Source organism: Dipodomys merriami, unplaced genomic scaffold, assembly GCF_024711535.1.
Source record: "Dipodomys merriami isolate MVZ:Mamm:240054 unplaced genomic scaffold, mDipMer1.0.p SCAF_2993, whole genome shotgun sequence".
NCBI lineage: Eukaryota > Metazoa > Chordata > Mammalia > Rodentia > Heteromyidae > Dipodomys > Dipodomys merriami.
The window spans coordinates 17,137-26,916 of record NW_027204485.1 but is presented as its reverse complement, the minus strand read 5'-3'; the positions used below and the strand labels follow the sequence as shown (position 1 = coordinate 26,916).

The following is a 9,780-nucleotide window of genomic DNA, read 5'->3' as shown; positions in this document are numbered from 1 at the left end:
AAGGTTGGGTGTCAGGGGGGAGAGAGCGGTTGGCGGCGAGAGCAGCAGGCTCGGCTTGCTGGCAGAGGCTGCGGTCCGTGCGTTGGTGCGAGCGTGCTCCGATGCAGTTGTGCGCGAGCAGGCAGGCAGGCAGGCGCAGCAGGTGTGTGTGAGGCGAGAGCCGCAGGCAGAGGCAGAGGCAGAGGCTGGCGAGAGTGTGGAGAGCGGAGGCTGCAGAGGCGGCGAGCAGCATTTGGGGCTGCGCGCAGCGGCAGCAGGCGTCTACGGCCATACCACCCTGAACGCGCCCGATCTCGTCTGATCTCGGAAGCTAAGCAGGGTCGGGCCTGGTTAGTACTTGGATGGGAGACCGCCTGGGAATACCGGGTGCTGTAGGCTTTTGCCTCCACCCGGCCCGGGGGCCCGCCCCGCCCTTCCACCTCTCCACGCCCACCCCAGGCCTACTGCCTCCTCCGCCCCCCTCCACACCCCTGCCCTCTTCTTTCCTCCAAGCCAGCCCACCTTAGTCGGCTTCTTCACAACCCCAGCCCGCACCGCTCAGCCTGCCTTCTCCACACTTTCTCCACACATGCTCACACACCTTCCTGCCACGCTGACTCCCTCACAGTCACAATCACCTGCTCCACACACACTCAACCCCTAGCTCCACCGTGCTCACAGCCCTGCCTAGGGAGCCCCTGCCCACCCCACACACTCTGACCACACCGCAGGCCCGTGCCACACCCTGCACTTCCGCACGGTGGCGCACTCACACCCACCCCCCCTCCCCCCCCCCCCCCCCCCCCACCGCTCTTGCCTAGCTCACTGGTTTCTCGCTTCTGGCTGCAATCACATCTAGCCTGTGGCCAGCAGCTCCCCGACCGGACCCGTACCCGTACCCGCCCATCACTCAGACACTCCACCCGCCCCTCTACTGCCTGGCATGACTTCCGGTGGGTACCTGAGGGACTTCTTTGTGGCTTTGCCCAACCTTCTCTATGTGTGATGCCTACTCCTTGAATAGAAGAATTGCAATCACTGAAATGAGGCTTGGCTCAAGTGTTCCAAGAAAGCCTTTCCTGCCTGCCTGCCTGCCTGCCTGCCTGCCTGAAGAACCTGAGCTTCAATGCCAGGACATACTAGCCAAGAGAAGGAGGGACACAGAGAAACATAGAGCACACTCCAGCCATTCGCTTGACTAGAAAGCTGAGGCTCCTGCTATGCCTGCCATCTTGCTAAGCCCGAGCACCAGCCCCCAGGGGGAGTCTCTGCTGTCAGCACATCCAGCAGGCAGACTAGACGGAGAGATTCCAGAGCCTCGGTGGGTGCCTACACACCTGCAGTGGGGAGGAAGGAGGGCTGGGACACAGTGTCTCCCCTGGGAAGCACATACTGCAAAGTGGGATCCCATTTTGCAGGGTGAGAGGTGCGGGCTGCTGTTGCGAAGAGGAACCCCCACTGGTTTGGGATCCTTGGGGGAAGGAGCCCAACGAGCCTGCAGATACACACCGTCTTCCCAACACACACCCTAGGAAGCACAAGGGAGATGGCTTGGAAGCTGTTGGAGTTGCCGCCTTGAGAAGACACGAGGTGAAGAAGAAGCCTGGCAGTCAGAAGAAGCAGTTGGCCACCGGGGCTGGAATGCTCAGTCCCTGCAACGAAGTCGGGTCAGGGGTGGGAGGGTTGGCCTGGGAGGTGGGCTGTGCTCAGAAGGACAGAGGCCCAGGGGGCCTTGTGCGGCCACCTCCAATGTATGCAAGCCAGCCCCACCCTGTGGGATCTAGTGAAGCCTGGAATTAAGTTGGGTGCAGGCACACAGAGAGAGAGAGAGAGAGAGAGAGAGAGAGAGAGAAAGAGAGAGAGAGAGAGAGAGAAAGAGAGAGAGAGAGAGAGAGAGAGAGAGAGAGAGTGGGGAAACACACACACACAGAAGGGGGATGGGAGAGAGAGTGGGATGCGAGAGAGAGAGAGAGAGAGAGAGAGAGAGAGATCACTAGCAAGCAATTGGTTTAGGGAGAGAATCACCCCTCCCTTGGCGCAAACACAGAGTCACAGTGGTTTCAGGAGGCTGGCAAGGCTGGATTGGATGGACAGAAAAAGGACAAGGCACCAGCCTCACGCTTGTGCTTTCCCACACTGGGGACCTCCCATTCCATGTACCGTCCAAGGGAGTCCTGTCCTCCCTCGTTTTCCTTGCAGGGTTGGGGCCCTGGTGGGATCTAGAGACCTGCTGTGCAGGTCTTGATCAGAGGTCGGGCTGAAGGGTCCAATTAGGTGTTAGGGCGGGGGTTCGGTTGGGCTTTACCTTTTGGCTGTGAATTGGGGTCAGCATTGGCCTCAGGCTTGGGTTAGGTGAGGGTTAGGGAAGAGGTAGGGGACAGGGGTCAGGTGCGACTTCAGTATGGAAGATGGGGTTAGGGTGAGACTTGGGATAGGTTTGAGCTTAGGTGTAGACCTACTCCATGGGGTTGAGGGTTTGGGTGAGGGTTCCTGGTGGGGTGAGGAATGGGCCTGTCCTGAGGACAGTTGTGGACCAGGTTTCTGGGTTAGGTGGTTGTGCACCGGCACTAGAGAGGTGACTTGCACGATGCTCTGCAAAGCCCAGGCCTCTGCTCAGTGCACGGCCGGTGAGGGCAAAGCGAGGTGAGGGAGGGAGGCAAGCGCAGTGAGATGCAAAGCATCGGGAAGCAGGCAAATGCACAGGCATGCACGGAGAGATGGAAGCGGTCCCTTAGTAGCCTGGCGGCCGGAGAAGACAGGTGGGGAGCCTTGCAAGTGCACTTGCCTTAAGCGCTTGAATGTGCGTGGCTGACGCAGGCAGGGTGCGGGGTAGGATGGCAGGGCAGTGAGTCGCTGGGAAATCGGCCCGGTCTCCTTGTGGGCATTAGTGCGTGTGTGGGGAAGGTTGGGTGTCAGGGGGGAGAGAGCGGTTGGCGGCGAGAGCAGCAGGCTCGGCTTGCTGGCAGAGGCTGCGGTCCGTGCGTTGGTGCGAGCGTGCTCCGATGCAGTTGTGCGCGAGCAGGCAGGCAGGCAGGCGCAGCAGGTGTGTGTGAGGCGAGAGCCGCAGGCAGAGGCAGAGGCAGAGGCTGGCGAGAGTGTGGAGAGCGGAGGCTGCAGAGGCGGCGAGCAGCATTTGGGGCTGCGCGCAGCGGCAGCAGGCGTCTACGGCCATACCACCCTGAACGCGCCCGATCTCGTCTGATCTCGGAAGCTAAGCAGGGTCGGGCCTGGTTAGTACTTGGATGGGAGACCGCCTGGGAATACCGGGTGCTGTAGGCTTTTGCCTCCACCCGGCCCGGGGGCCCGCCCCGCCCTTCCACCTCTCCACGCCCACCCCAGGCCTACTGCCTCCTCCGCCCCCCTCCACACCCCTGCCCTCTTCTTTCCTCCAAGCCAGCCCACCTTAGTCGGCTTCTTCACAAACCCAGCCCGCACCGCTCAGCCTGCCTTCTCCACACTTTCTCCACACATGCTCACACACCTTCCTGCCACGCTGACTCCCTCATAGTCACAATCACCTGCTCCACACACACTCAACCCCTAGCTCCACCGTGCTCACAGCCCTGCCTAGGGAGCCCCTGCCCACCCCACACACTCTGACCACACCGCAGGCCCGTGCCACACCCTGCACTTCCGCACGGTGGCGCACTCACACCCACCCCCCTCCCCCCCCCCCCCCCCCCCCCACCGCTCTTGCCTAGCTCACTGGTTTCTCGCTTCTGGCTGCAATCACATCTAGCCTGTGGCCAGCAGCTCCCCGACCGGACCCGTACCCGTACCCGCCCATCACTCAGACACTCCACCCGCCCCTCTACTGCCTGGCATGACTTCCGGTGGGTACCTGAGGGACTTCTTTGTGGCTTTGCCCAACCTTCTCTATGTGTGATGCCTACTCCTTGAATAGAAGAATTGCAATCACTGAAATGAGGCTTGGCTCAAGTGTTCCAAGAAAGCCTTTCCTGCCTGCCTGCCTGCCTGCCTGCCTGCCTGCCTGAAGAACCTGAGCTTCAATGCCAGGACATACTAGCCAAGAGAAGGAGGGACACAGAGAAACATAGAGCACACTCCAGCCATTCGCTTGACTAGAAAGCTGAGGCTCCTGCTATGCCTGCCATCTTGCTAAGCCCGAGCACCAGCCCCCAGGGGGAGTCTCTGCTGTCAGCACATCCAGCAGGCAGACTAGACGGAGAGATTCCAGAGCCTCGGTGGGTGCCTACACACCTGCAGTGGGGAGGAAGGAGGGCTGGGACACAGTGTCTCCCCTGGGAAGCACATACTGCAAAGTGGGATCCCATTTTGCAGGGTGAGAGGTGCGGGCTGCTGTTGCGAAGAGGAACCCCCACTGGTTTGGGATCCTTGGGGGAAGGAGCCCAACGAGCCTGCAGATACACACCGTCTTCCCAACACACACCCTAGGAAGCACAAGGGAGATGGCTTGGAAGCTGTTGGAGTTGCCGCCTTGAGAAGACACGAGGTGAAGAAGAAGCCTGGCAGTCAGAAGAAGCAGTTGGCCACCGGGGCTGGAATGCTCAGTCCCTGCAACGAAGTCGGGTCAGGGGTGGGAGGGTTGGCCTGGGAGGTGGGCTGTGCTCAGAAGGACAGAGGCCCAGGGGGCCTTGTGCGGCCACCTCCAATGTATGCAAGCCAGCCCCACCCTGTGGGATCTAGTGAAGCCTGGAATTAAGTTGGGTGCAGGCACACAGAGAGAGAGAGAGAGAGAGAGAGAGAGAAGAGAGAGAGAGAGAGAGAGAGAGAAAGAGAGAGAGAGAGAGAGAGAGAGAGAGAGTGGGGAAACACACACACACAGAAGGGGGATGGGAGAGAGAGTGGGATGCGAGAGAGAGAGAGAGAGAGAGAGAGAGAGAGAGAGAGATCACTAGCAAGCAATTGGTTTAGGGAGAGAATCACCCCTCCCTTGGCGCAAACACAGAGTCACAGTGGTTTCAGGAGGCTGGCAAGGCTGGATTGGATGGACAGAAAAAGGACAAGGCACCAGCCTCACGCTCGTGCTTTCCCACACTGGGGACCTCCCATTCCATGTACCGTCCAAGGGAGTCCTGTCCTCCCTCGTTTTCCTTGCAGGGTTGGGGCCCTGGTGGGATCTAGAGACCTGCTGTGCAGGTCTTGATCAGAGGTCGGGCTGAAGGGTCCAATTAGGTGTTAGGGCGGGGGTTCGGTTGGGCTTTACCTTTTGGCTGTGAATTGGGGTCAGCATTGGCCTCAGGCTTGGGTTAGGTGAGGGTTAGGGAAGAGGTAGGGGACAGGGGTCAGGTGCGACTTCAGTATGGAAGATGGGGTTAGGGTGAGACTTGGGATAGGTTTGAGCTTAGGTGTAGACCTACTCCATGGGGTTGAGGGTTTGGGTGAGGGTTCCTGGTGGGGTGAGGAATGGGCCTGTCCTGAGGACAGTTGTGGACCAGGTTTCTGGGTTAGGTGGTTGTGCACCGGCACTAGAGAGGTGACTTGCACGATGCTCTGCAAAGCCCAGGCCTCTGCTCAGTGCACGGCCGGTGAGGGCAAAGCGAGGTGAGGGAGGGAGGCAAGCGCAGTGAGATGCAAAGCATCGGGAAGCAGGCAAATGCACAGGCATGCACGGAGAGATGGAAGCGGTCCCTTAGTAGCCTGGCGGCCGGAGAAGACAGGTGGGGAGCCTTGCAAGTGCACTTGCCTTAAGCGCTTGAATGTGCGTGGCTGACGCAGGCAGGGTGCGGGGTAGGATGGCAGGGCCGTGAGTCGCTGGGAAATCGGCCCGGTCTCCTTGTGGGCATTAGTGCGTGTGTGGGGAAGGTTGGGTGTCAGGGGGGAGAGAGCGGTTGGCGGCGAGAGCAGCAGGCTCGGCTTGCTGGCAGAGGCTGCGGTCCGTGCGTTGGTGCGAGCGTGCTCCGATGCAGTTGTGCGCGAGCAGGCAGGCAGGCAGGCGCAGCAGGTGTGTGTGAGGCGAGAGCCGCAGGCAGAGGCAGAGGCAGAGGCTGGCGAGAGTGTGGAGAGCGGAGGCTGCAGAGGCGGCGAGCAGCATTTGGGGCTGCGCGCAGCGGCAGCAGGCGTCTACGGCCATACCACCCTGAACGCGCCCGATCTCGTCTGATCTCGGAAGCTAAGCAGGGTCGGGCCTGGTTAGTACTTGGATGGGAGACCGCCTGGGAATACCGGGTGCTGTAGGCTTTTGCCTCCACCCGGCCCGGGGGCCCGCCCCGCCCTTCCACCTCTCCACGCCCACCCCAGGCCTACTGCCTCCTCCGCCCCCCTCCACACCCCTGCCCTCTTCTTTCCTCCAAGCCAGCCCACCTTAGTCGGCTTCTTCACAACCCCAGCCCGCACCGCTCAGCCTGCCTTCTCCACACTTTCTCCACACATGCTCACACACCTTCCTGCCACGCTGACTCCCTCACAGTCACAATCACCTGCTCCACACACACTCAACCCCTAGCTCCACCGTGCTCACAGCCCTGCCTAGGGAGCCCCTGCCCACCCCACACACTCTGACCACACCGCAGGCCCGTGCCACACCCTGCACTTCCGCACGGTGGCGCACTCACACCCACCCCCCTCCCCCCCCCCCCCCCCACCGCTCTTGCCTAGCTCACTGGTTTCTCGCTTCTGGCTGCAATCACATCTAGCCTGTGGCCAGCAGCTCCCCGACCGGACCCGTACCCGTACCCGCCCATCACTCAGACACTCCACCCGCCCCTCTACTGCCTGGCATGACTTCCGGTGGGTACCTGAGGGACTTCTTTGTGGCTTTGCCCAACCTTCTCTATGTGTGATGCCTACTCCTTGAATAGAAGAATTGCAATCACTGAAATGAGGCTTGGCTCAAGTGTTCCAAGAAAGCCTTTCCTGCCTGCCTGCCTGCCTGCCTGCCTGCCTGCCTGAAGAACCTGAGCTTCAATGCCAGGACATACTAGCCAAGAGAAGGAGGGACACAGAGAAACATAGAGCACACTCCAGCCATTCGCTTGACTAGAAAGCTGAGGCTCCTGCTATGCCTGCCATCTTGCTAAGCCCGAGCACCAGCCCCCAGGGGGAGTCTCTGCTGTCAGCACATCCAGCAGGCAGACTAGACGGAGAGATTCCAGAGCCTCGGTGGGTGCCTACACACCTGCAGTGGGGAGGAAGGAGGGCTGGGACACAGTGTCTCCCCTGGGAAGCACATACTGCAAAGTGGGATCCCATTTTGCAGGGTGAGAGGTGCGGGCTGCTGTTGCGAAGAGGAACCCCCACTGGTTTGGGATCCTTGGGGGAAGGAGCCCAACGAGCCTGCAGATACACACCGTCTTCCCAACACACACCCTAGGAAGCACAAGGGAGATGGCTTGGAAGCTGTTGGAGTTGCCGCCTTGAGAAGACACGAGGTGAAGAAGAAGCCTGGCAGTCAGAAGAAGCAGTTGGCCACCGGGGCTGGAATGCTCAGTCCCTGCAACGAAGTCGGGTCAGGGGTGGGAGGGTTGGCCTGGGAGGTGGGCTGTGCTCAGAAGGACAGAGGCCCAGGGGGCCTTGTGCGGCCACCTCCAATGTATGCAAGCCAGCCCCACCCTGTGGGATCTAGTGAAGCCTGGAATTAAGTTGGGTGCAGGCACACAGAGAGAGAGAGAGAGAGAGAGAGAGAGAAAGAGAGAGAGAGAGAGAGAGAGAGAAAGAGAGAGAGAGAGAGAGAGAGAGAGAGAGAGAGTGGGGAAACACACACACACAGAAGGGGGATGGGAGAGAGAGTGGGATGCGAGAGAGAGAGAGAGAGAGAGAGAGAGAGATCACTAGCAAGCAATTGGTTTAGGGAGAGAATCACCCCTCCCTTGGCGCAAACACAGAGTCACAGTGGTTTCAGGAGGCTGGCAAGGCTGGATTGGATGGACAGAAAAAGGACAAGGCACCAGCCTCACGCTCGTGCTTTCCCACACTGGGGACCTCCCATTCCATGTACCGTCCAAGGGAGTCCTGTCCTCCCTCGTTTTCCTTGCAGGGTTGGGGCCCTGGTGGGATCTAGAGACCTGCTGTGCAGGTCTTGATCAGAGGTCGGGCTGAAGGGTCCAATTAGGTGTTAGGGCGGGGGTTCGGTTGGGCTTTACCTTTTGGCTGTGAATTGGGGTCAGCATTGGCCTCAGGCTTGGGTTAGGTGAGGGTTAGGGAAGAGGTAGGGGACAGGGGTCAGGTGCGACTTCAGTATGGAAGATGGGGTTAGGGTGAGACTTGGGATAGGTTTGAGCTTAGGTGTAGACCTACTCCATGGGGTTGAGGGTTTGGGTGAGGGTTCCTGGTGGGGTGAGGAATGGGCCTGTCCTGAGGACAGTTGTGGACCAGGTTTCTGGGTTAGGTGGTTGTGCACCGGCACTAGAGAGGTGACTTGCACGATGCTCTGCAAAGCCCAGGCCTCTGCTCAGTGCACGGCCGGTGAGGGCAAAGCGAGGTGAGGGAGGGAGGCAAGCGCAGTGAGATGCAAAGCATCGGGAAGCAGGCAAATGCACAGGCATGCACGGAGAGATGGAAGCGGTCCCTTAGTAGCCTGGCGGCCGGAGAAGACAGGTGGGGAGCCTTGCAAGTGCACTTGCCTTAAGCGCTTGAATGTGCGTGGCTGACGCAGGCAGGGTGCGGGGTAGGATGGCAGGGCAGTGAGTCGCTGGGAAATCGGCCCGGTCTCCTTGTGGGCATTAGTGCGTGTGTGGGGAAGGTTGGGTGTCAGGGGGGAGAGAGCGGTTGGCGGCGAGAGCAGCAGGCTCGGCTTGCTGGCAGAGGCTGCGGTCCGTGCGTTGGTGCGAGCGTGCTCCGATGCAGTTGTGCGCGAGCAGGCAGGCAGGCAGGCGCAGCAGGTGTGTGTGAGGCGAGAGCCGCAGGCAGAGGCAGAGGCAGAGGCTGGCGAGAGTGTGGAGAGCGGAGGCTGCAGAGGCGGCGAGCAGCATTTGGGGCTGCGCGCAGCGGCAGCAGGCGTCTACGGCCATACCACCCTGAACGCGCCCGATCTCGTCTGATCTCGGAAGCTAAGCAGGGTCGGGCCTGGTTAGTACTTGGATGGGAGACCGCCTGGGAATACCGGGTGCTGTAGGCTTTTGCCTCCACCCGGCCCGGGGGCCCCGCCCCGCCCTTCCACCTCTCCACGCCCACCCCAGGCCTACTGCCTCCTCCGCCCCCCTCCACACCCCTGCCCTCTTCTTTCCTCCAAGCCAGCCCACCTTAGTCGGCTTCTTCACAACCCCAGCCCGCACCGCTCAGCCTGCCTTCTCCACACTTTCTCCACACATGCTCACACACCTTCCTGCCACGCTGACTCCCTCACAGTCACAATCACCTGCTCCACACACACTCAACCCCTAGCTCCACCGTGCTCACAGCCCTGCCTAGGGAGCCCCTGCCCACCCCACACACTCTGACCACACCGCAGGCCCGTGCCACACCCTGCACTTCCGCACGGTGGCGCACTCACACCCACCCCCCTCCCCCCCCCCCCCCCCCCACCGCTCTTGCCTAGCTCACTGGTTTCTCGCTTCTGGCTGCAATCACATCTAGCCTGTGGCCAGCAGCTCCCCGACCGGACCCGTACCCGTACCCGCCCATCACTCAGACACTCCACCCGCCCCTCTACTGCCTGGCATGACTTCCGGTGGGTACCTGAGGGACTTCTTTGTGGCTTTGCCCAACCTTCTCTATGTGTGATGCCTACTCCTTGAATAGAAGAATTGCAATCACTGAAATGAGGCTTGGCTCAAGTGTTCCAAGAAAGCCTTTCCTGCCTGCCTGCCTGCCTGCCTGCCTGCCTGAAGAACCTGAGCTTCAATGCCAGGACATACTAGCCAAGAGAAGGAGGGACACAGA

General features: G+C 60.6%; 4 non-coding genes across 4 annotated transcripts; all 4 read left to right on the top strand.

Annotated features, from left to right (window-relative positions):
- The first annotated feature begins 259 nt into the window (after positions 1–259).
- LOC138839243 (5S ribosomal RNA) lies at positions 260–378 on the top strand. The gene has a single exon (XR_011375929.1). It is a non-coding gene; the product is annotated as a 5S ribosomal RNA (ribosomal RNA).
- A 2,761-nt stretch (positions 379–3,139) lies between these two features.
- On the top strand, positions 3,140–3,258 carry LOC138839242 (5S ribosomal RNA). Its single transcript, XR_011375928.1, has one exon. It is a non-coding gene; the product is annotated as a 5S ribosomal RNA (ribosomal RNA).
- A 2,764-nt stretch (positions 3,259–6,022) lies between these two features.
- Positions 6,023–6,141, top strand: LOC138839241 (5S ribosomal RNA). Its single transcript, XR_011375927.1, has one exon. It is a non-coding gene; the product is annotated as a 5S ribosomal RNA (ribosomal RNA).
- Positions 6,142–8,897: 2,756 nt separating this feature from the next.
- On the top strand, positions 8,898–9,016 carry LOC138839249 (5S ribosomal RNA). The gene has a single exon (XR_011375935.1). It is a non-coding gene; the product is annotated as a 5S ribosomal RNA (ribosomal RNA).
- The last annotated feature ends 764 nt before the right edge of the window (positions 9,017–9,780 follow it).